The sequence below is a fragment of the Labrus bergylta genome, chromosome 1, assembly GCF_963930695.1.
Source record: "Labrus bergylta chromosome 1, fLabBer1.1, whole genome shotgun sequence".
Taxonomy (NCBI): Eukaryota; Metazoa; Chordata; class Actinopteri; order Labriformes; family Labridae; genus Labrus; species Labrus bergylta.
Genome location: NC_089195.1, coordinates 17,181,061 through 17,208,485, shown reverse-complemented (window position 1 = coordinate 17,208,485; position 27,425 = coordinate 17,181,061). Strand labels below are relative to the sequence as shown.

Below are 27,425 nucleotides of genomic sequence, written 5' to 3'. Positions count from 1 at the left end.
GAAAATTATTTTTGATGTCCCAGGTGGCCTCTCTAGATTCATACAAGATGCACCTGAAGGATTATTTTTTCAAAGATAGCACTTGGTTTCTGGAAATATATGGACAGTGAATATGGGTAAATACAAATTGGTGCTCGATGAAAACAGGATATCATCTGTTATCATAACACGTACTAGGAGGAACATGGAAGTGTGTATCAAATGTCAGATATCAACCTAATGGTTTTTCAGATTTTCCACTGTGTAATCATCATTGTTCACTTCAGATTATTGACGGAAGAAAAATCAAGATAACAAAAGAAAATATCAAGATTTATACTTTGGGTATCATAATGTCCTTTCTCTCTAAATTCATGCATAGTTAAAATGTTACATTGTATTAATAGAAATACAAAGTCAAGATACAAAAAACATGTTAAATTATTGAAAATCTAAGATTTTAAAATGGATTTGACTTTTATCTACGTTTATGAATAATCTAGAAAGAACTCAGGACTTTAATCCAAAGGATTAACACATGTTAAAGCTCATTTTGGTTTTATCCCTTTACCTCTATCAGGGCTGCTTAAGAATCACAAAGATGAAGGTTAAGTGCTTTGAGACATTCTCAGAATATTGATCTAATCTGTCTCCTTGAATTTAATTTTCCACCACCTACTCTACCTTTGGGGCAACCTAAATGTTGTGCGTAGATGTATCAAACGCCCGTAGAGAGTCGTTTAAAAGTATCAAGTTCATGAGGTTGAGCCAGGAAATGAAACACTGCTGTCAGTGGCCATTTATTGAGATCTTAGGGATTTATTTGAGTGAATTAAATTGAAAACACAGGTGAGGGCAGTCAGTATAACATTCTATCCCCTTTATTTAACTCTAAGCTGCAGAGTGTGGAGTGCAGAATCATTTGATTTATATTGTCATCGGGTTAATGAAGCAATGGAATACAACCTATTGGTCATAGAACTCATATTTGGTCATTTTTTTAATAGTTACATTCATGTAACCATTATTTAAATGAAATTAATGTAAAATAATCATTTGATTTCCAATAGGGTCCTACTCACTTGTCAGAGTTTCGGGCCCTAATAAACCAGCTCAACTTTTCTAATAATGGTTGCTAGTTACTATTCGTGACTGGTCTGGTTCGCTGTTAATGATGGATGAAGTTGAGCCCACTCAGATCACTGCTGTCAGGGAAGATTACCACTTGGCTTCTCCTCAGACTTATTGACAGTCTGTGATGGAGAATATTTTGCCCACTGCTCAGCTGAAGCACAGATTGGCACCTGGAGGAGCAGGATGTGGTGGAATATCGCTCCCTGAATGGAGCCAGTTTGCTGATTGCCAAAAAATGGTGATGAATCCTGTCATACAGGATGTAAGCTACTGTGGATTTTAGCAAACAAAGAGTGGGCACAGCAGAATGAACTCCAATCAGAAAAGTGATTGTGTGTGATTCTGTGTTGGTGTGTGTATTTCCACAGATATGCTACACACTCGAGTATGAATTCAACAGCCATTAGTGGTAGAGCTGGTCTGGAAGCAGAGATAAGCACACAAAGTTAAAACCTCAGTGGGTGGAGCCAAACAGCAGCCTGCTGAGCATACCAAAGCGCAGTAAAACAGTATGAGCTGCTAGGGCACAACTACAGAATGATAGGCTTTTCCTTTTTTTTGAAAAAGTCAAAAATGAATAATTAAGCTTCAGTGGCTCCAAGTAGAAGCCAAATTCACGCAAGTAAAAAAAAGGAGCTGACCCACCAAACTCTGAGAAGACTTGCCAGCCATAAAGTCTGAGGTTGGCTGAAAGGCAGAAAGTGAGAAAATCTATGCTGGCTAACTAGCAGTTCAAAGTCAATTGTAATTCTAAACCATGGAAATAGAATTTTTTGGTCTTAAATGAAGGTGCTCATTCATCTCGACTGATCACCTGATGGACATCACTAAGCTTTAGTCGCACAATTAAGAAAGTAAAGACCTGATGACGATGATGTTCTATAAAGTGTTATGATAATATTCTAAAGTCAGTGGTGGCACTTTGGTGTTTGTTTTTTACAACTTCAGCTTCAGTCTGATTCATCCCTGGGCATTTTAAATGCAATTCTCTTTGCTGACTCTCTCTCTCTCTGCTTGCTAGAGAAACAGAGACAAGAACAATACAATTTGTAAAATTAAGCTCGATGGTAGGCTCCAGACCAGTAATAAGCACATTCAAGTGCCCAGTATTAGAAAACAAGCAAATGTGCTATTGACCAACAGGTGTATAAACAGATGGCTCAATAATTTGAGATCCTCTGGTGCCATGAGAGGATAGTTGGCAGAAATTTGAATGCTGTTACCTTAAATTCATCATGTAACTGTTGTAGCTTTTAGGCTACTTGAAGCCTCTTGTTTCTCATGTCGCAACCTAAAACATTTGTCTTTTCTTGAATCTTGGAAAGGAAAGCTTTCTATGTGTAAAAAAAGATTGATTGCTTCATTTTTTGGGGAAAATAAAAAAAGACTAAATGGCTCAGGATAAAGTGTTAGGCATTGCTGGTTTAGGTCTCAGTGTCACGCCTGTGCAGACTCCTAACCCTGATGGTGGGCTTGTTTATCTCAGCCCCCAGCAGAGTTAACACTGTGACTGTAAACTGATGGCCAATGTATTTGCACACACTTATGGCGGGGCACCATTTTGTGTCAAAGTGTTATAGTGAAGCAATAGCAGACCATCACTGTTTCCAAGATTTAGCGAGGAAATGTGTGGGCAAAGAGTGAACAAACCAGGCGCCATGTCGAGCATAACTGCTGCAGCAGCAGCTCAAATCACTGAAGCCGTCGGCTCGGCTGAGGACCCGCAGAAAAAGCAGCAGAAACAAGGCACCATTTTGTTTTCATGGAAGCTGTAGTTTATTGTGTGCTGAGATAAATCATATCACCGCTAGGAAACAGTGAAAATGGGAGCAAAAAAATCCATAATAACTTCACTACATGGCATCAGAATGTCAATAGCAAAGCTGACATGGAAATAACTGATGGATTTTATGATTGCAAATGAGTTAACATAAAAGGGTTAACATATCATTGACTAAACTGAAAACTGCCTTTAACTTGTCTGACTCTGAATACAAAATCGCACAGCCACATCTTAATGCAGGGTTTATCAAACTATTTCTGCCGGGCCCCACTTTGGTAGATGAAAATATTTTCAAAAAATCAAACACTGTCTGCAAAAAGTACAGAATAGCAACTTCAGTGAGACAAAAAACTGAAAAACAACATGCAGCTTTTACAGAGGAGGCAATTAAAAGTATTACTGTAACATGGAACTTTCATGAACAACTCCCTAAAAATTGCAAAGAAATTATAGAAATCTTCTGTTAAGAATCACACTTCCTTCAATCATTTCAGTGACTAGCGTGGGCGTGTTTTTTTATAGCTACAGATCTTCTCAGTCTGGGGTGCAGCTGTGAGACTGACTCTTACTTCATTTTCGGTCCTGTGTTTAGTTTTAAATTGAGGCAACTGCAGAAAAAGTCACACAGGTAGGATGTGTCAAAAGAAAACAATGTGTCTCTCGTCATTATCTACTGTTGTTCGGGTGAACTTGTGGGTGAGATATACAGCAACTCATCATATTCTCATGTCTTTGTTTTAGCAGTTGTGATGTCTGGTGTAGATTTATTGTCAGTCTTACGTTTACCTGGAAGTCCTCTCAAACAGATGTCTAATGCTTTGCTGGCAGTGCAAAGCGCTGTGCATTGTTTTAATTTAGCCTCACCGCATCCCCACTGTGATAGCCTTACAAAAGCATTTGCTAAATTAAATAAATTGGGGAATATCTTTCCTAGATTGTGACTACATACCTGGCTACGTCCTAAATTCGCGAATTGAAGGCCAAGTGCGTCACAGCGATGCTTCCAAGGTTGTCCCATTTTTAATAATATATCCATTTCAATACGTGCAGGTGCAAATTAGCAGCCAACGGTGACACTTTTAAATGTAAGTCATTGGTTTCAACTCAACCAAATAACAGCTAATCCTAATGTTCCTAATCCTATGTAGACCAGACCTTCTCCTTTTTGAAGACTGGGTCCTTCTTAGGCCTTCAAATGATGCTTCCCCAGAAACAATACACAGCTATAATCTTAATCATGGGCGAATGCAGAAGCGTCCATCCATCTCTTTCCTTCACTCTATCGCCTTGACTACCAAAAAAAAAAAGAATAATTCCCAGTTATTTATAGATGTATTGAGCCCTGTGTTTCAGTAAGTAAAGAACGGGGAACCTGCGTTGAAGCTAGATTATTTGAACATGTTTAAGTATGAATAAACAACATCTGTGTCATAAAACAAGACAGAATAAAGGAGAGCTACACTTAATTGAAGTTAATCTAGATGTTTTTGTGAAATTTAGAATCTCACAAAGACATAAAGAACACTAATGAGTTCAATGTATGGCTCAGGGACATTTCAGTGTGTGGATCCAGGGATCAAAACAGCTAACCAAAGAATGGATGGCTAACCCCAACTTTCCATTATGCCAGCAGTTAATAAAACACTGAGGTTGAAAAAGACGTCTGTACCACAGAATAACAATGACTTTCATGTAATTTGTTTAACCAGTTTGACTACCCTTTCAAATGCTTTTGTACTTTAAGCATGTTAAGGTACAAAGAACATTCTCTGCCCATCTTCAGCGCTCACACATCATCCCCTCAATCGACAGCTCTGTGGGAAAACTCCACCATGAAAAAAAGCCTTTTTCATTCTCGTGTGTCAGTTCCCAGTGGAAGACAGACTTCAGCTTATTTTGGGATGATTGATTTGTCTTTTAAGTAAATGACAGGAGACTGTTTTGGTCTGATAAACACTCCGCAGTCACTCTTGACAAGTCGCTGGAATGAAAGCCAAACTTGGCACCTTTCAAATTGGAGAAAAAAAAAGCAACAATGTGACGCTAAAAATGGGGCTTTAGAAAATAGATAATTTTTTTTTTTGTTGTATCAGAAAATGTTGAAACAGTCCAGGTTGCAGGAATCTGTGAGGAAGGGTTGATGATTGTTCTGCTGAGTCAGCACAGACGCAAGAAGCTATACATCGTACACACAGGTTTGCATGGTTACTATATACATTGAACTACACACACACACACACACACACACACAGAGGATGCAGCATGAAGTAACACAGCTGTCAGTCAACATTTAACACCTTCACAAATAAAATACCTGTCAATATCTATCTGTCACACATACACACAAACACAGAGTGAGTACAGGAGGCATTGTATTTTTAAGCACACTGTCAGGTCTTGAGGCTGTCAGTCTTTTACACACACACACACACACACACACACACACACACACACACACACACACACACACACACACAGTGTCAATAACACTAATTGCTGTCTGCCTCACTAAAGCTGTTGCTAAGCTCTCAACCTCCTGTCATGAATACATTCTACCCTGCAACCTCGGAAATACATTAGAGAACAAGTGTATGCAAAAGACAGGTGCTGCTCAGATTCAACAAACTAATTTATGAAATAAAACCTAAACTTCTTTTAGGCTTTATCATCTTTGTCTTCAGAAATGTAAGAATTAATCTCTTGACATGACCAAAAGGTTCTTGTTGCCAAAGGAAAAAAAACAGTCTAATGTGAACTACTTTCTGTCTTGTTTGGCTGAACATTTGTGCCACTATCAACTATTTCCACCTTATTCTAAAGATGGTCAAGAAGCCATGGATTTCTGAAACCATAGTGGGTAAATGAATCAGACATTAGTTTATTCCTTCGCCCAGAAAACTCGTCCGAAAACAAGTTCCCTAGTTCGCCGTCTGTGGCTTAACAACAAAAAAGCTTTCGCCGAAAGTAAGACACTTTACACCTTTCTGTCCCTTTGGTTGCTATCAGTATGAAGCGATACAGATCTTACCGTGCAAGAGAGGACGACTGGATTAAAATGTCTTGAAATTTCAACCTGCTCCCTCCTGATGTGAACATGAGATGTTGAGAACACTCTTTACCACATGTGTTATGGTCGCAGCATATGTCAGTAGATTTACCATTTTCGTCTGTTCAACCAGAATCACGTATAAGAAGCTCTTGATGTTCAGGTTAGAAAATGGGTTGTTTTCATGCATTCAAAATAAATGCTTCACTTTCTGTATTGGGACACAAACCAAATCCCTCCCCCCCCCGTGTTCTACCAGTCAATAATATTGATCATCAACATTGAGATTCATGTTTGGTTGTTTATTACTTTCAGATAGAGCGTGACATCGGGGTACTAACGTGAACACATTCAGAACTGCCAATGTGCCTGAGTCAGTCAACCATGGTGATTATCTGGCTCTGCAGAGAATATAAACACTCGGAGCCCCAACCTCTAAAAAAGGCAATCTCATCGCTAAGCCCATCTTTGTGTGCTGAATTATAATAGCAGAGATGTTTCTGCAGCTCAGGCTGGTTGAGGCGCCTGCTGTGTTCAGATGAAGTCGTGTACAGATCAGAGAGATGAATGGCTTTGGTAAACATCCACAGCTACTTTCACACACCGACACACACATGTGCATGCACCAACCCACAGAAGAGATTAAACAGAAAGAAAGATGGGGAGATGCCGCAGATTTTGATGGGGTTTTTTTTTTAGACTAGGTGTGTTGAGAGGAGTTCTTCACTCACTATCATCATCAACTTTCTCCAATAAATAAAGCCTAATGAGTCTCATTAGCAGGGGTGTGTCCAGAGGGCCATGGGAAACATGGTTCTCGCTTTGATTCTTAATGTGCGCCCCCAAAGATCTTTAACTATTGGCTTTTTGCCTTTCCAGAAGTGGGATTTATGTTGAAACACATTTTTTCAGGCTGTGCTGCAGGCTGCTCATAGTTTTCAGTATGCAGATGTTTGTTTGCGATTTTTTAAATACTTTAAATTGTGACTATTTTCCGAGTCCTTGATGCATATGTAGCCATTATCTTGTGTTACTTAAAAGTCGATGGGATTATTGCAGACAGAAAGGGTGAAATAAATGGTCTTCATTCAGCTGTGTGCACACCAGTCTACACAAGAGTAGACTGGTGGGGCGCCGATAGCCTAGCAGTAATATTGCATCTCCCGTGTATGGAGGCTGTAATCCTCAAACAGAAGCCGTGGGTTCAAATCTGACCTAGGCCCTTTGCTGAATGTCACCCCCCGCTCTTTTCACTCCTGGCATTTCCTGTTTGTGTTCATAGCCACTTCACTTATACGTTCAATAGGTGTGTTCTATAGTTGGAGCGTTGGAGGAAGCATTGGAATGAACAAGGGAGAGCAGGACCACTAGGGACGCTGATGAAAATCACAAACGTACATGGACTCACTCGCTCATTCACACACAGAGCCATATGAAACAGGTAAACAGAGTCCCCTTAGCATTCCATCACTATCTTCTCCAGCAAAGAGGCAAAACGAAAGCATTTTTGGATCCCTTCAGCATGAGCAAACCAGTGACTAAATTAAACCACAGAGAAAGCAGGTGAGATGTGAATTACACAGCATCACCTGTCAAGGTCACTTAAACTCAACAGCTAACTGCTTTATAAAGAGGGATTTTTTTCTTTGAACGACAGTTTCTTATAAATACTCTCTCAGCTCTAAGGGGATCCATCATTTGTCTGTGTGACTGCTACAGATTGCTATTTAGAGCTACTTGTGCTGCTTCTGCTCTATGTAGAGCAAATAACATAAAAACAGTTCCCTCAGTTAAAGACTCGGTTTGGTTTATTTTCATTTAAAATGCTTGAATTGCTCTTTCTTCAAGTTGTATTTATTTCAATAAACAATTATACAATTGCATCCATGGCAAGCTTAAAAATCCTCCATTCACAAAGAAAGATAACTGATGAAAAAATGGTCTCACAGTTTGGTGTGAAAGAACGTGACAGACCTGCACAGATCCCTGACCCAATCTCTGTCCAAAACCAGAACTGACTGAACCACCAACTGTGAGCCAGGTCTTATCGCCCAACAGCAGACTGGTTCAAAAATCTTTAGGAAAGCTATCCCTTAAGAGTTGAAGCTGTTATCTTAGATAATTAATTCAAATCCTTTTGGAATGACATGAACCCCATAAGGTGGTAAATATAAAATATAAATCCAGTAAAAAGAATGATTACCCAACAGAACAGGTGTAATGCTACATGTGGATGACACTTTTGAATGATTGACAGTAGTTGAGACTTGAGACATGTCTGGAATTTACAACAGAATCCATTCTTAGTTTGGGGTTAAGGGAATTTTTGAAGCCATGTCTTCAGTCGAGCAGCATGAGTCCATCCATAATTGCTCCTCATATGCTCAGGAAAAAAAAAACGTCAAAAAAACTGACATCGACATTTTAAATAATTTGGATTGAAAAGACCACAACAAGACTAGTGGCTTTCCAGAAAATGTCGAATTCCAGCTTACATGGTTCTTAGATTTGATCAAATGAAAGTTTAATGATCCCTGTTGGGAAATTGGGCCACTGCTGCAGCAAAAAAAGAAAAAGAAAAAAAATTCCAACGCAGATAGAGACACAGTAAATGGAGATAACCAAAGGTAACACAAGAAAAGATTCACAACCATACAATGAAATGATATCAATTACCGGCTTCTATCTTGTATCTCATAAAACACAAGCCTCACCTGCTCCTCATTTCATGTCAAACGCCTGAGGTAGCTGTGTTGGGGTTTATTACCTCACCTATAAAAAGCTTCAAATGCAGACGCATAGCTCACACTGCAGAAGATAGGAGGAAACATTCATGCTCCTTTTGATTTTGAAGTGTTCGACAGGTAATTAGTTACAATCTCTCCCAGGTGTCCCTGCAGGCTTAACTGTATCTGTCTAAATTAGAGTGAGGAGCAGTAAAGGAAATGGTTTCTGAGTTATCTTAGCACAGAGCAGAACAGTAGTAGACACTTCATTTGCAAGATAAGGTTAGTCTTCCATAGCTGGACCTTTCTGCTCACTTCGTTTTAACAGTGTGACAGCAGAGGAGGAGAAACTGATTGAAATTGAAGTGAAGTCAAGAGAATTTTCCTTTTTTTTCAACCTGGAGCTCATTTGTGTTGCAGCAGATTTTGTCTTTTGAGATTGCTTACAGGTACTGAACAACTCTGCGACAAATTAGCACAAATTAAGTGGTAAAAAAAGGAAATTACAAAGTAAAAGGTAATCTGAAAAAGGAATTGGACCAAAACTAATTTACCTTCTTTATCTATCAGCATGCAGTCAGAATTGATATTGGTATTTTCCTGTGATTCACCCGATCACGGTTAACTAAGATCAGATGGTTCAAGTACAGGCCAACTTTTTTTTTTTTACTCTCCACTCGAATTGTTTTTCTGTGTAAAACATCCACTGAGCCAGACTGAGATTAGATAAATAAAGCACGCCTCATGTTCTTCAGCTATTCAAAATGTAATTACCCAGTACTATATCTGCTCAGGTCTGCCTGCAGGCCAGTATCTGTCTGAATGAGACAAATGAATAGCAAATGAAATCTAGTTGTTCATATGCAGAGTGTATGAACGGCAAGCTCTTCTCTCTTTTTTTTTTTAGAATAAATGTGTGTGTGTGTGTATATATATATATGTATATATATATATATATGCATTACTCTAAAAAAAAAGATTACTTAACCGGTTATTGATTCAAAAAACTCAATTTTCACAAGTCTTCGGCTGGAGTTTCTGATCTTTCTAAATATTGATTTACTTTTTGTTTCAAAGAGAGCATTGAAAAAGGAAAAACGGTGCAGCATGTGCGTTTGAATTTGAAATAACAAACCCTGGAGGGTGTCTAAAAACAACTCACCTCAGATGAGAGGAATACAATCTACATGATAAGGAAAGGCTCAAGTGAAAAACTACAACAGCAGCATGCACGATCAAGAAGGGTAATAGGATCAACTAAAAGAAAATCTAATTTCAACTGAATAAGGGCAAATCGTAATTTGAAGATAGCTCGTGGGGAAAAAAACATGTCTTCCTGTTGAAGCAGAAGTTCTAGTAGAAGTAGTAGTTGTATGAGCAGATGTTACTTTGCAGGAGAAGCTGTCCTTGTCTCTCTATGCATACTGTAGGTCATATTTGGAATCATTTCAGGCTAAGGCATCTTAAAGAGCTGCTTCAACAAGTCCATACAGTGTTGAGTGTCCAGTTTGTCCCCTGAAATAAGTGTATCTGTAAATGTTGTTTGGATGAGGTCAGGTTAGAGTCAGTTGTGATTTTTATTTAAACGTATTAGGATCAAGATGCAATCAGATCAGTCAGACAGACAGACAGACAGACATCATTTGGAGGCGGTCAGATTGCATTGTGAATGGCTCCACGTTAGGATCAATCAGAATCCACACATTGTTGCCACAATCTTAAGCCAAACTCTGTCTGGAAAGTAGAAAGATCACCAGACTCCATCTCTTCCTGCTGTCGCTCTAACAGGCTTTGTAAAATGTACAGTTACTAATAGTTATAGTAGAGGGCAACTCTTCCAATGGCACAAAAAAGAGAGGAGGACATCGTTACCAATGTCTGTTGACAAGTGCACCAGCCCCTTCTAACTACTCAGCATCTTGAGATTGTTTAAGTCCAGTCCAAAGACCAGGGGCCCGTTTCTGAAAGAAGGTTCAACAAACCCTCAGTCTAACCCTGAGCTCTGAGTTGATTTACTCTCAGATGGGAAACTCTGAGTTTTTGGTTCCAGATCAGCAGATTTCAATTTGTTAAATCAACTCTGAGTGGGTCCACTCGGTGTTCAGTGCGTACACCACGACAATACAAAGCCACCATGAATGGAGCCCCAATACTACGATTCACCATGGCAACAGGTGACAAAAAAGAGATCCTCGTACTTTAACAGTCTCAAAATATATCAATATCTTCATGTGGCCATAGGCTACGACGAATACGAACAGGTTTTAAGAAGGAAAAAAAATAGATTTAAAGTTAGCTTCATTCAAAGTCTATTTGAATGTGTATTAACTTTATCCCCAACATAATCCTGTATTCACACACACAGGCTAAATGTCCTCTCATCTTTATCCTGTTTAGTTAATTAAATAACCCTAATTAAATTAACATCTCCCGACGTTAATTTAGGCTCTAATTCACTGAGGAGTAATGCAGCCCCTTCATAACGAGGCTCAACTAAAAGACATGCCATGTTCGATAAAATAGTTCGTCTTATACGCTGGAGTAGGCTATTGCCACCCTAACAACCCTAATATTAAAACAACGAGGATTTTTATTTAGACAACAAGTGAATCTTCACTAACACGCGCGTGATACGGACTGAATGCAAGAATGAGGAAATGAAACAAGGTTCTGGCTCTGAAAGAGGGCGGAGACCTAGAGAAACTCGGGGTTCACTGAAGAAAACCTGGTCCCGACCAGGTTAGGTTCACAGACTCAGTTACCATAGTAACTGACTCAGAGCTAAAATAACCTAACCCTCTGAAACGGGCTGGAGTTACCCCTCTTTCTCGGGTTTGAGTGACCTCCCCTTCTGAAACGGAACACCCAGAGTTTCCCTCATTTCAGGGTGAACTGATTCAGAGTTTGCACAAAACCTTGTTTCAGAAACGGGCCCCAGGAGGTAGTATGTTGCAGACTGGACTACAGTTATCATGTTAAAACAAGATATAAATATGGCCTCAGAGTATCCCTGACATTTTACAACCAGTCTTCAATGATTTTGATTTTGATACAATTGGAGAATTGGAGAATTTTGACATTTGTCAGAAATTTCCCCCTTCACCACAACAGTTGGTTCAGAAAAGTCTGACTTTTTATAGGTTTTAAATAACCTGTGCAAAATAATCAATGCTATTAATTTCCTAGAAATAGAAATAGTCGACTTCAAAACTATCTGGTAGAGGTTAAAGGGCTATTGGTTATATCTGATAAGCAAACTGCTGTCTTTTCACACTACATGTATGTTTCTGTTGGAGAAAGACTATTTTGCATGCAGCATGGCAAAACTAAAAATGTACTGTATACTTCTACAGTCTCACATTCTGAGGGCATTTGACAGCTTCAAGTGTATAATTAAGATAATATGCATGATAATACTGTTATGTATATATATATAAAAAAAATGTTTGGCAGATGAGTTGAACTGCCTTTCAACTTTGTAACAAAAAAGTAACTCTGCGTGTCTCTTCATTAGAAGAAACAAACGTTTTATCATAATTTTAGCTGATGGCCAAATTATGTATTCTTGTAATCTACTGCAGCTTCTTTCTCCACCCATCCCACCTTATCAAACCATAGAAGTTGGAAGATGTGTTTTTGTCTCTACGCTTTTATGAAATCGGATCAGAAAGGAGTGAGAGAAACAGGGCCAAGACGCAGAGCTGGAGCAGCTCTCACAGGGGAACTACTACATCCGATTTAAAATTTCAGCTGAGGCTCTGTTAGCACATCACATTTGCTGCATTGTGACAGCAGGAGCCACCTTACAGTACATCATTGCCGCTGTGTCGGAGACATTCGATACATACCCGCCTCAGTCTGCGGTGCACGCAAATGCACTGCTTCAACCTGAATTTTTTAAGATCTCAGGTGTGGAAAGGCGTACTGCTCATCGAGTTGCAGCACTACAGACGCTCTGGAGTTCTCTACATATTTAAACATCCAAGCTGCTGCCATGCTGAGTTTAACCCGACATAAGAATAAAGGTGGAGGAATATGGAGATAAAAGGAATAAAGTAATGTGATCCTTGTGTAGTTTTTTTTTAGTTTCAACCATGATGTGCAGTTCTGATGGAAGAGTTTGGGTCTCATTGGTAAAAAAAAAAAAACATACTTTATAAAAAAGCCTTCCTCTTTCAATGTTTTTTGCTTCATAGTGAATGTCCCAGTCTTCTCGTCATGTGTGGATGTGCTTTGGCTGTTGCTTCAAATGGGACTGGGGAAAATCTAGTTTTGCTGTTTTTTTATGAGGCTGTAGATATTACATTAATTTTTTTTCAAAAATAATTGTATGAAGGATACAACATTTCAGTTAAAAAAAGAAAACTTTGTAGGATTGGAGCAGTGGAATGCATGAGAGGGTACTTTGGGTGCAAATTCAGCGATATTAAAGTGAGAAGTACTTTCATGTTTAAAAACATGAGCTCTACTTCTGCTCTACCTCGCCATCTAAATTTATTCTTAACACATTTATTCTTCCACACTTCCAAGCAGCTGAAAAGTAGAAACAGAAAAATCAGATGAAGACTCTACATAAAAGTTAGAATGGCCTATGCTTGGCAGAGAATAATTCATACCACTTCAGATGAGCTTGGAAGAGTTTAAACCGTGAACTTTCTGCAAAGAAAATCTAGATATTTTACTTTTTATTTAAATAACGAAATTCTGTTCATCAGATTTTCCCCATTTTCACTGAACTGTTGCTGAACTTTTGGAACTCCTTTGCCTCGTCCTCAAAGGGTGTTTATCAGTAAAAATCCTGTTTTGCCATTTTCCATCTCTGTAAGCTAGAAAAAGGCAAATGTTTTGTTTTGCAAACCTGTAGAACGACAGAGGAAGTGCTAACACAGAACAGATGCAGGGTCTTTCCAGGACCAGGGAATTGTTAAACAGCTAAATATTTCCGTGGCCTGTGAATTTCAGAAAAAAGAGGACAAACAAGGTGCATTATAAAGAAAATGGAGAAAAACTCAAGTCAGAAGCCGTTTCTTCAGGCCAATTTCTTTCAGCTCTAAAAGCACATCCTTTCATTTCATAACTCTACCCTAATTTGCATATTTTATCTATTTTTCATTCCCTACAACCTTTTTCTTCCATTTTATTTTTCAAATCAGCACCTGAGGCAACTTAACAGAATATTATGAAGATTTTAGGCAACAAGATACATTTTACAAAACAGATACACTGGAAAAAAGACAGGACAGAGTGAAGGTGTGTGTGTGTGTGTGTGTGTGTGTGTGTGTGTGTGTGTGTGTGTGTGTGTGTGTGTGTGTGTGTGTGTGTGTGTGTGTGTGTGTGTTTGGGTGTGTGCCCAAAACAGAGTGAGAAGTCCGGGAGCGAAACAATGACTTTATTCAACACATCATCAACTCCCGATAGATTCTGCTGCCATCTCCATAAACAAGTTTTTACCCTAGGAGGAACTTACAGCAGAAACTTTGAGTGTTCCCGCAGGCTATACTGTATGAGACACACACAGGATGAAGAACATTAAAGATTGCTCGTCCATTTCAATCCCAAAGTACAGTGTGCTACATTGTCCTTAAAAAATGCCATTGTAAATCACAAAGGGAAGTTTGTAAAGACAGAAATGTCCTGTGTTTCTTCCATGAAACAGTTTCAAATCTATAAACTTTGCGTATTGAGAAACACAGTAATCTCCCCTTAAATTAAAGTTTTTTGGGTATATTATACAACTTTCAAATCAGTATATACAAATACTCCATCGTCGCACGCTTCCCCTCCCCCTTCTTTTCTCATTTTATAGCAAGGCTGATCCAAAAGTGATTTAGGTTTGTTTATAAGGAAGCATTTTAACTAACATGTTACATATGTACCATGTGAAGGGCGCACTTTGATCAGTATTTTTTGGGAAAATCCACCCGTTTGAATTGTAACTGAGCTATATGGTTAATCGTCACACACTGAACACTGCACACAGAACTTGATGTGTCCTGTTTTTATGTAAAATGTAATGTTTTCTTCAGAAAACTGCCGGTATGATCTAAATGTGAATTGAATTTAGTATAAAAATGATCAATTTGAGAATATACTGAGGGCACAGGGTTTGAGAAATAATGAATATGTGATGCATGTTTGAATGTGGTCACTTACAGGCAGTCAAATTAAAAAATACGACATAAGATGCATGATAAATCCCACAGAAAAGCAGTAACAAAAGCCCATCCTGTAGATGTACAACTACAAACAGCAGAATTGTGTAGAAACATTCAGTAACGGATATCAGAGTAAATGATTTCACAAAATTAAACTAAATTCAAACACTCTTTGTCATTAGTTCAACAATTTGCCCTGAGCCTGAAACAGAACAAAATATCTGGCATACAGATGCTACATCCTCTGGGATAATGGTTAAAACAATACATATTCATAGAAGCACTGCAGAACAGCCACCGGCAGCAGCATTAGATGAGGAGCGTTGCTTACAGGGATTTAATGATGAGAATCACAGTTCTTTGAAGGAAGCCAGCATAGAACAGTTCATTAAATTCCTTATGTTTTAGCCATAGACTGTATAAAACATGGATGTATTCTTATTGATGCTTTACCCAAAGGTTTCTGAAGGGGCGTTATAAAGCCAAAGAATGGTGGTCACCATACACAGGTTTTATCCACCTAGCTTTCAATCACGAAACAGGCAAAACGGTGGAGCTTGGGCCTTAATCCTCCTAGTAAACACCTATAACGCGCCCACCTGTCAATCTTTGAATACAAATAAATGAACAACTCTTAGGCTTCATAGGAAAAGAGCTTGATACCAAAATTGAGTCCATTACTCCCACCAACTGGACTGGAGTGGGAAAAGGGGCGTGAATATAAGACAGCCAGGGAAATTTTAGCACAACGACAATAAGAACATGCTCTAAAGTATGAAATGTTTGAACTTGTTTGTACTTAATAGCTGTCAAAGAGTCAAAAGTTCTATATTGTGGAACCGTTTGTAAACCTATTTCTACTGACCATCACTCAAACTATAAGTGAGCTACAAATCTGTCCCAAATATTAAAATGACTTCCAACCATTGCTACTTTGACTCTATAAACATCTGTTGTTGGGACTTCTCATGGTTTTTGTTGTTAAGGTTCTATATAATGTTGTATATCTCCAAAGGGTCCTGCAGTATTTTCTGAAAATCATCACCTCACCATAACAATTCTGCAAAGCTCAAAGTCTTTTACTTCTTCCCTAAGGCCAAACCTTCTTTTGCATTCATCTAAAAAAGCAGCCAAATGGTGTTTTTCTTCCCTAACTTATCGCCACCAGCCACAGCCTGGTATTTCACAATGGCAGAAAAATAAACATTTGTGAAGCGATAAGATTCTTCCTCCCTGTTCCTAGCTTCATTGTTGCAGACAAACAGCTCAGTTAACACTGGAATGCATCATTCTTTTTCTTGCACTTTCCATCTTTTGTCCATCCGTCTCATTTCTGTGTTGAGAAAGAAAGGAATGACCATGAGGCAGAACACCATGGGCTGCCACAAATACAGACAGACACATGGAGTACCTGTCATTTAGAATCAAACTATTTTTTTCTATTTCTATGTCTCCAAGGTCAGGCTGTTTGTTGAGCTGATCCTAAAGTGCACTGGCTAAAGGTGGTGAACTATGAGAAGTGGTAAACTAGTTACAAGGACTGTCTTCTATCACAAACTATTTGCTTATTGAAAATTCACAACTTTCATGAGTTACATGGATACACAAACACTTTATCTCTTTTTACATAGATGTGATTCTGAATATCCACTGGGAAGAAGTGTTCTAGTTTTGTATTGTAGGACGAGTTGGTATCTGCTATTGTTTCAGCAGACATTGGCTGTGCAGTCCATGTAGAGAGCAAAAGGGGAGGAACACATCAGCTGTTTTGAAATCTGGGAACCCATTGTGTGATTGGCTAACTGTGATTTAGCTTCAACTGATATTAATACACAGATATAAGTGCAGCTAACAATCCACTCTTACCTGATCTCTCTACACTAACCCCATTCTCATTTATCATGCTGCTATTCTAAATGTAAAAAAAAGGTAAAATACAGAAGAGGAAGTCTTGGCCAGAGGCCTCTATCTGTAACTGCTGGCTACACAGGAAACTCTGAAAAGTTGCCAATTGCTCCCAGAAGCTTTTGTTGGTCATTCAGTGGGGGTAAACGTTTGATTTTTGACATCTAAAGCAGAGAAAAAGAAGTGAAAAAAGTGTTTCTTTAGTTTATACACGATCCGTGTTATCTGCTTGAACTTTAAACATTTTCTACCAAAACCAAAGTCCAAATACAAGTCAATGTACAGTAAACTAGAACAACATTGGTAGAGTGAACATTTAACTACATTAAAGAGTCTAATTATTCATGGTGTCAGCTTTGCCTCTTAATCCTAGCTTTCCTGTGTGGTTCTTGTTTGTTTTCTCTCTCTTTCAGTGTGTGCTTATCTGGGTGTGGTAAGTGCTTCCACTGCTACTGCCAATCAACCTGACTACTAGCCATCCATCCACACATCAAGCCTCTGCAGTATATATATATACCTCGGCTCTATAGTTCAGTCTTTGCCAATTAGTTCAGTTTGTGGATGTGGATTTTTAGTCAAGGCTGACATAAGCTTTGATTAAAGATATATCTTTGTGTTTTCTTCACTCCTGTAGAATCCTGTGTTTACCTGTGCTCCAGGTTCACTTTCAGACCGTGATCTTTGCCAGCCTGTCTCCCACTGCCCCCCTCTCTGTCTGTCTGACCTCGGACTGTCAGCTCAGTTCATCCTGCCTGCTTCACTGCAGGACACACATTGGCTCTGCTCGTCATTCTCCATCTCCAATGCTTCAAAATGAGCTACATTTAACTGATGCAAGTCTTGTTCTGAGTCCAGAAACCAACAAAAACAATACAGGATGTTGTTGTAGAGCACATCAAGGTATTTTAGTTTTTCAAACACAACTTTCGCAATGTTCCAAGTGGCGTTCATACTATGGTGTTTTAGAGCCTCTAAAACTAAGACTTTTGGAAGTGCTGCTGGTCCTGTTTTGGATAGAAAACTCTTCAGTTGAATCTTTCTACGTAAGGGCAGAGACAGAGAATTAAGGAGAAGATGATGCAGAAACTCAATGCAAATACTGCAGTTCTGGGAGTGTTGAGCATATAAACACCCCTGTTAAAATGTCCATAATGACAGCAGAAATTAACATGTTTACAGCATGATAATGTCTTATTGGTAAACACTGTATAGCTGGTGGATTTTTTTGTAACTCATCCATTTTGACCTTATGATGGATAAGAGCTATTCCTAATTAGGTGCGTGACTGATATGACTGCAAGCTGGTGCGTTGCAGCTGTTTGTAATGAGGCTAAGGCCCTCCTCAGCTCCACCTCTGCCTGTTTCTAGCTTGACCGAAAGTAAGGCGACCGCCATCATTGGGTTTCAAAACTCGGTTTTGCAGTCTCTGATTTTTTACGAGTAACAAGTGTTGCAGAACTTTTGGTTTATACTAGCTGCAGTTGTGCACATAATTGTGCATTCTATTGAATATGCAGTCAGCAAACTGTTATTCCAGCAACTCGCACATCTAGTGATGTTCCAAGCTTGTTGCTGTCTATGTGAAAGAAGCATTGCATGTTTTACATGAACAACAATTCACTCATATCCTTTCTGTAACTGTTCATTCAATGTGCCTTTCCATACTTGTTGGTATGAACTATTTCTGGTAATGAACGATGCTAAAATGCAAGATGCTCGACAGAGATCATTACAAGGGGTAGTCTTATTTTCTGAGGCTTATATTGAAGATGTGTTAAAAGTGAAATATGCCATATGTTGTGTTGGTGCAAATTGCTTGCCAGCGTGAGCAAAGCTGTGTCCAACCTGCGTATTGAGATTGCTAAGAGGGAGGATGTTTTCTAGTGCTTTACAAGAAATCAATAAATTCTATCAGCAGAACAAGCACCAAGCCTCAAAAGTGTAATGGAGTCAAGCCATGCAGTGTGTTCAGCTTTGATGATGTCATACTTGATTCAAGGTGTAACCGTTTTTTTTAACAATAATTACAAATCTAATGGATCAGCAGAATGGATACTAGGCCACCTGTGCTTCTGAGGCTCGATGTCTTTCTTACAAACATAATGATGTTGCACGGTTGAAACCATAAGCTTTTTTTTTTTTTTTGTTGCTTTTAGAGAGAAATCTCATCGCCTGAGTCGAGTTCTATTTTTGTCCTGGTCAGAGATTGCAGCTAGTAGGAGGCGTTGAGAGAAATCAATATTGATTTGTGCTTCGACTTTCTCTCCTGATTAGTGATAGCAGCTGTCTGAATGCTACCCATCAGTGTGCTGTGTTTTTGTGTGGATCACAGAGATTATGGTTGCCTCTGGAAGATGGTGTCTTACAAGTTGTGCTTGGGTGCTTTTTAGTGATCCGGAGTATTCCAGAGTGTGTCTGAACCACTCAAGTAAAGTCCTACATTGGAACTAAGAGCGATACCTTTTGATTCTTCCTTGTTCACAAGTCATTGGACTCTATTTAAAACATATTTTTCAAAAAGTTGCTTGCTGGACAGTTTCTGTTTTAATCTTTGCAGACAAAATTCACTCAGTCACCGTTTTAACTTGTGCCTTTGAAAAGTAATGCACAGCTATTCTTGTGTAACCTCGGTAATCTTTACCCATCTGCAGCAGTAATTGATGCTCAGCCAACAATTTTGGGGTTCTAATTTACAATTGCAAATCAATGCAAGTGATGGGTCAAACAATGTATGACTTGAGACCAGGGGCTTAAACTACAATGATAGTTTAACAAACCCAGGGTATCAAAGCTGGGTCACCCCTATGTGCAATCCTACACTAAGCCCAGAAGTTTTTGTGTATAACTTAACCACGTATCAGCTGTCAGTCACATAACTCGTGCCAGGCTTTTAAAACGCTGCACTCTGTCGCTCACTTTATGAATGTTCATTTTGCATGGCCGTGCAGCCTTAAAGCTAGGATTTTACTAACTGTATTTATCCCCTAGGGAAATTCTGTCTTACACTGTTATTGAGAGATGTGCTTCTCACACAAACAGGCCCAAATTACACAAATGCAAAAACAGGACCTGTGGACATTAATGGAGAAATGTCAGAGTGGGACTGCTACACAGGGAGCAGGCCAAAGCGGTTGGGGGTTCTGTGCCTTGCTCAAGGGCACATCGGCAGTGCTCGGTAAGTGCCCTGGCACCCCTCCAGCAACCAGACCAACTTCAATAATATGGTCCGCATCGGGGCTTGAACTTCTCTGATTCCCAACCCAATAATTTAACAAACTAACTCGTGACAGTGCAAGATAATACGATGTACGTGGTATAAAACTCTATATAAACCTTATAAACACATAAACAAACACACAAACGGTCATTTTTCTGAACCGTTATAACCGGATGTTTTAATGTTGTATCGGTGTCTGACTTCCCGTCACTCTTGTTCTTTTCTGTGCTAAATTGATGCGGCGGGCTCCGGCAAAAACAGAAACCTAGGCCGTAGGCCTATCTGCTGCGGAGGGCACCGGACTGCCAGAGCTCAGACGGAGCTGAGACGCAGCGCAGAGGACCCAGTGGAAGCACACACATTAAATAAAATGAAAACCTATCACCTCCGCTGCCGGACCGGAGCGGTGACGGACCGGAGAAACAAACAATGCATTTTCCAAAGCGTACCATAGTGAAAATCAAAGAAATTATAAAAGAAGAAAAAATGATGTCTTCAATTGTTTTCATTATTCCTGTTTTGTTTTGTTTTACCACAACAGCGTTTCTCTAAGCAGAATCGTATCGTAGCCCTAGAGAATCAAGTCGGATCGAATCGTCTTGTAAAGGAGAGATGTTTACCCCTATTGCTGAGACTTGTCCCCTTTGACTTCAGTTGTCAAGCTTCTTCCAGGCAACTACATCCCCAAAATGTCTAGAAATTATAGACTTGTTTTCTCCTCTCTTGATTCCGTTAATTACACATAATTGGACTTTGTCCTTTGCAAATTAATTTCCCCTATGTCCTTTCTTTAATTGCCAATGTTCAGTCTCAGAACTGTCATTAGTGATGTTTGTTAGCACAGCTTTGTCTCGTTTTTTTTTTTCCCGTAGCATTTTAAAAGGTTTTATTAAGTAATGCATTTGGCTTTGTGGAACCTGCAGATAGTGTTCAGCATTCTTCAGGGCTCTCCGCCACCTACGTTTTCTTCCTCCCCTCAGTTTGTCTCTTCTCCCTTCTGTAATCTGCTTTTGGTTTCATTTTTGTTTCTTTGATCATGCCCTTTCTCGCAGTTTCATTTGACTGACTGTGTTCCCAAGGGAGCTTATATCCAACCCAGTGGAACATCACATGCATATAATGTAGACCCTATGGTGGTTTTTTGTTTTAAAAAAAAAATCATGCGATCTCAATCTAAGTTTTTATTTTACGTTTTTTTTATAAATTGAATTATACATGCCCTCTGGACCACGCAAAGAAATGCAGGCTGACCTTGAACCATGAGAAAAACCAACTGAAGCATATGTTGAATATAGTATACATTTGTGTGTGATTGCCTGTTCACCTGTTGCCCCCATAGAAGATTTATGAATGAGGCCTGTGGGCATTAATATACCTCTGCCTGCTGATAGTTACACAGTCGTATTTCAACACCAGCTGGAGAGGAGAGGAGGTGGACCTTAAAGGATTATGAAATATCCAACTCATATGGAATCTGTTATAATGTAGTATAGTGCAAAAATATATTGATGACAAAGGCAGTAGTCGCTTTGATAGATAGGATATAAATGAATCTTTACTCATGCACTTTGATTTGCTTAAAAAAGAAGATGCAATACAAGTATTTATGTCAATAGTGAAAGCAGGTGACGGTAAAGTAAGTGATGCAATATCGAATGTGGAGCTGGAATCATTGTCGGATTGATTGGTTGATTGTTCAATAGAAATTCTGGCTTCTGATAATTGATTAGCTGGTTAATCGGTTTTAAATAATATTGAATTATTTCTCTTTAAGCTTCCCAGGTGACAATTTTTCCTGAGTTTCCTTTTTCTTCATGTTGTAGTTATATGAATATTTGGGGGTTTTGAACTGTAAAAATACTTTACATTCTCTCCTTAATAATAATAATCAGTGGGAGTGCTGCAAAATAGTTGTGAACATAGTGAGCCGTTTTCTGATGTTATAAAGATCAAAAGCTCAATCACTTTATCAAGAAAATGATCAGCAGAATAATCCATTGAGGAAATAATTGCCAAATCCCTTATTAATGGAAATGGCAACATTGATGATAATGAAGATGATAATGAGGAGATAATAAGAGGGTAAGGTTGATTAAAAAAAGGACTAATGATGATTAGGTATAGAGGTAGGGAATATTATATGAGTCACGTATAAAAGGGGGATTTTGACATCAATATGGTGCAGATGATGATGATGGCGAGAACATGATGATGGAAAGTATAATGAGGAGGTTAGTGGTGGTGACTTTAATGGCACTGATAAAAGAGTTAGACTTCAGAAAGAAAATAAATGAGATGATTATGTTATTGCTGATAAAGAACACTGTTATATAATAAAGATGCAGTTTGTGGTGTAGGTGGGGTCAATGTAAACGGGGACAACAAGAGGGAGGATGATTGTTGGAAAGACTATAGAGAAAAAGCATTAAGGAGAAGAGGGAAGTCCAATATAGTAATGTAAATGGAGGTAACAAGTTAGGAGAAAGGGGAACAAAACCTGTTAAAAATGACAAAAGGGAAAAGTTATTTGGATCAGTGTTGTTAGAAACATGATATATTTGTTTTAGTGGATGTTTAAACTCCTGTCCTAACATTTTTGTGAGCCTTTTAAAAATTGGCTCTCGTTCCAGCAGTCTGCAGCATGGTCCTCCAATATCCCGACACGGCACGGCACTGAGCCACTCACGCACCATCACAACGAGATGCATAAATGAATGTATCCAACTTGCAGAGCGACTGGGAGGCAATCTCATTGGATTCAAAACATGTCATCGCTGCATGTCCATTGGCTCGCTCTGTCACATCGTTTTAGTCCGGATTGCTCTCACGGTGGCAATCATCCGTCCTCACGTGTGTGTTGGTCTGTGGGGTCGCGCAGTGATAGCAAAAGGAGGGGTTTAAGAGGGTGCCCTATCTGGGTGAGGGTGTGTTCCCCGTGGCCAGATGGGTCGCCAACCGTCAACCTAAGATCATCCTGATCAGTCGGTGAGATGACAGCGAGTAAGAGCGCGGGACCCGCAGCTTTGTGCGTCAGTGCGCATTGGAGAGGCGATAAATCAAACGCCTGGCAGAAAGCGCTGGTGTAGGACGCCATCACCCCCCTCCCCTCTTTCCCTTTCTTCCCCTCTCACCCCCATCTCCCCCTTCGCTTTCTCATCTGCCATCTCCCCTCTCCATGTCTCTCTCATCTCTCATCTCTATTTTCCCTCCGTCCCAGAAAAGCGCACTCTCCTGCTGAATGAGGTTTGTGTTGCAGGCTGTAGCCTTCCTCCCTCTCTTCCATCCTCAATAATGCAAAATGTATCGAAACAACCACTTTGATATGGAAATTGATAACTCGAGCACGGGCACTCGTGTGTGCACGCAGTTCACGCACGCATCTTTTTCAGCCATCTCTGCTGCGCACTCTCCCTTTCTCTGCAAGCAGTCACACAGTCTCTTCAATGATGGTTCACACACATACGGATTTTTCCGCTACACACACGCTCACATGCAGCCGCCTCCTCCGTGTCAACAAGCAACACCTCCCCGCTCAGAGCGCATTAGCCCGGGATCTCCTGATCCGCAGGCTGTCGATGCACACTAGAGGGTCTTCCTCATCATAGCAGCTGTCCTGCCCAACTCCATATAGAAAGACACACTCTGAGGCGAAAATGATAAAACTGCCCTTTGGCCATCTATTAAGAATGAATAGATAGTCAATAGGTCATGCCTGCAACAATTGTTTAAATATTTAAACCCTTCTTTTATTTCCGTTTTTTTCTTCTCCAAATCGTCTCCCTATCCACTGTCCATCCTCTACTTCTTTATGCCATAAGTGTCAGAGGACTGGACCCTCAACCCAACAACGACGCGGGACCATCTGAAGCTTCATGATCACAAGAAAAAAGAGCATTTGGGGGAAACAAGTAGACTTAAGCCTGCTCCACACTTTTCCTTGCGATCCGCGAAACCACGACCCAGTAGCTTGGCCTCTTGCGTGTGCCGCGAGCGCGCACACCATGCATCCCACAAGTGCAGAAGCACACCCATTCCTTTTCCAAAACATATTCAGCTGTTGAGCCCAGCTTGGACACCACACAGCGTAGGTTTTTAACTCATCTTACCTTGATCGGAGTCTGGGTTTCAGCGGGGATGAAGAGGCAGCATGCAGCTTTACGGTCCGTTCTGCAGCGGCACAGACGGAGAAAGCGAGAGTATTATCCCTGGGCAGCGGCGGAGGTCCGTGCGTTCCAGCAAAGAGAGAGAGAGAGAGAGAGAGAGAGAGAGAGGAGGGAGAGGGGAGAGAGAGGGTACGTAAGAGGAGGGATGAGAGACAGAAGAGAGAGAGTGAGGGGCAGAGGGGTGATGTTGAATCGGGGTAACAGCCGTTCCTCATTTCATAAGAGTGACAAGAACCTGCGGGAAAAAAAATAAAAAGCTTAAAAATGTCGGATGTGCATGTTTGAAATGCCAAAGAAAGCCCGGCTTAAATATCACAGTAATATTCCCACCGGGACTTCACGCATCTGTGATTCTCTGAAGACCCTTTCTGTCGACCTTGTGTTAATTGAGCTATTTTTATCCCCACCCAAATACCCATAATAATCCATTCCTGTCATGCATATATTATGTTTGAGCTTATTTTGTATTACTGTAAAGACAGATTTCAGAAATATCATACAGCAGAATAGACTCCTTCTCCAGCTAATCGAATCAATATGGCATTCTAGTGGAAGCATTCGTCGTAATTTTTTAGACATAAAGAATTACGAGAGGGAAGCTGCAGCCCACTCAAGTCTCCAGAGGCGGAAATAATTACATAATGTTCAGGCTCAGAAAGTGTGCGGAGTTTCGGAGGGAAGCACCGCCCTTTCTCCATCACTTCTGCAACTTATTGCCTGCCTCCTCATGCAGCGGCGCGCAGCTGATTTCCAATCTGGGCACGTAGCAACGCGCCTCAGAAGTGCGCGTCCGTGCAAAGGGGCAGGGAGGCAGGTTCTTCTCTGTGTATGTCTCTCTCTCTCACACACACACACACACACACACACACACACGCGCAGAGAGCGGAGGCTCGGAGAGAAAAGAGGGAGATCCAAATGTGCAGCTGACGTCATTGCTGGTCAGCTTCAGAGCTATCGATTTGCTCCAGGGTTATTTGTGCGTGAGTATTTTTTGAGCGTGTGTGTCCCACTGTCCAGAAACCCACACATTAGGAGGGACAGAGAGAGAGAAGTGAGCCCAGACACACCATTATGTCACATATCTTTACCCTGTGATGGAGCACCTCTCCAAAGAAACCCAGACTCATCATCTTCTTCAGCTCTCTGTTCTCATCATGAACCAGCATTTAGCAGCAGAACTTGACTGAATACCTTCACACACGCAATCACATGGAGCTCATTATTAACAGGGGGATTACCATTACTGTGGGAGTGGGGTCATTTGGACACAACACACAGAAGCATTCAAAGAATCAGCTTCGATCTGTGGCAACAAAAGCAGGTTAGGTCATTTACTTATATGGTTTTAAAAAGTTTAATCAATGTGTACATGAATTTGCACTATGAAAGTAAAGTGCAAAACCAACCGTGTCGGTAACACGTATTGTGGCTCTATGTTGTTAAGATAACAGTACTGTAATATCATTATATTGACAAGTCAATGACAGAGGCTGGCAAAAAAAGGAATGTGATTGTGGCTTGAGGCTAGGACCTTCTTGTTGTAGACATCACTTTGTATCTTTTAACTCTCTAATAGATTCATAATAAAGCAAGAATTAAAAGTGAAGAAAAGTGAACATTTTCCAAACAACACTGTTCAATTCCAAGGTAAAGTAATTGTTTCATTTAAAGAAACAATGGTGTCTTGCTGGTAAGAACACAAAAAGTCACCAGTTTGGAAGCACTTTGTCTCTCAAACCCAGTAAACAGAAAGAGCCAACCACGTTAGATCAGGCACAAAAAAAGTGTATATACTGTATGTGGGCTCAAGCATTGGAAGTGGGACTGCCCCCCAAAATACCAATGTCGAGGCAGCCCAGACAGAGACAACTTGGCTGGTTGGTGCCAGCAGATTAGGGAAGACTGAATCATTTAGACAAGTTGATACATGAAGCTTTGAAAGAAACAGGCATAAATGTCATGAAAGAAATCTAAATAACCATTGGAGAAATTTCTTTACCTTAACTGTCCCATGTCGGCATTGTGATTTCAAACTTAGAGTGTAAGAGCACTAGCATTCACTTTACACTATTCTCATTTGGTTTACATTCCTGATAAATGTGGATAAAAATGAAAACATTCCATAAAGTATACATTTATGCATAGGCCTGCTTATTGCTGTATATGCAGCGGTTGGAACAGGGTACATCTAGATTGGCAGGTACAGAGTCATCAGCTTTTGTCTCTAGTGGTAAGTCTGAACATTACTAAAACCCCAACACAATCTCTTTCCAGATACATTGTTGCATTGATTGTAATTTCAACTCCCTGCATATGTTCCTCCTCAATATTTTATCCAGACTATATAGACCTGGCCTGGTCTCTCATCTGGTGTTCATAGTGAACTACTTCATCTGTTCTTAACTGGTTTAGTCATCAGTCCAGATGTTCAGTTGCCCTCAGTTCATTTTGTTATGTAACTCTAGTATTGCATAAGTAAAGGTTACCAAAACTGTTTCCAAGGAATGAGTTACATCAGTCTGTATGAGGTTTTAAAAACAACCCTGATGTGTGTGCCTGGTAAGCTTGAAAATAAACATGCAAAACAATTAAATGGTTGCTGTTTTAAAAAACTGTCATGAAGGCCATAGACCAAAATCAGTGAACAAGCTTCAAAATGTAATCATGCTTTAGTCTAACATTAAAAATATGTTATTTAGACTTCAAAAAGGCTAAAGTCAGCATCATGGAAAATATTATGCAACTATAGCTTACTGGAAAAAGTGTAACATACAACTTTGTGAGGGTGTCCTATTTGGATGAGGGTTTGTTCTCTGTGGCCAGATCGGCTGCCAATCGTCAATTTTAAGATCATCCTGATCAGTCGGTGAGATGACAGCGAGTAAGAGCGCAGGACCCGCAGCTTTGTGCGTCAGTGCGCATTGGAGAGGCGATAAATCAAACACCTGGCAGAGAGCGCTGGTGTCTCTCTTTCCCCTGATATCTTATCTGTGCTGGTATTTGCAAGTTTGTGTGTGCATATTGTGCGTGCGTTTGTTTGAGTGTGTCTGAATGTCTGTCTAAAAAGAAAAGTTGATTCAAACCACAACTCACAGAAAGGAAACAGAATTTCTACTCTGTAGCGGTTTTCACAAATCCAACCTGAAAAATATCTAAAACATTTCAAGACAGCCAGCCCCTGAAATCCATTTCTAAGTTGCTTGTATATATACACACGTCTCTCGCAGTGTCAAGCTTCCCTTGTCAGAAGGGGGTAGGAAGTCTCAGGAGCCAAGACATGACATAAATAAGATGCTGCAGAAATCCGAGCAAAGACG

At 40.0% G+C, this 27,425-nt stretch overlaps 1 long non-coding RNA gene across 1 annotated transcript in view; it reads right to left on the bottom strand.

The window, feature by feature from the left end:
* Positions 1-24,215, bottom strand: part of LOC136179279 (uncharacterized) — a 172,155-nt gene extending 147,940 nt beyond the window's left edge. Inside the window, exon 1 of the long non-coding RNA XR_010666453.1 lies at positions 24,052-24,215. This is a non-coding gene — a long non-coding RNA (uncharacterized lncRNA). The remainder of the gene's footprint in view (positions 1-24,051) is intronic.
* Positions 24,216-27,425: the final 3,210 nt, after the last annotated feature.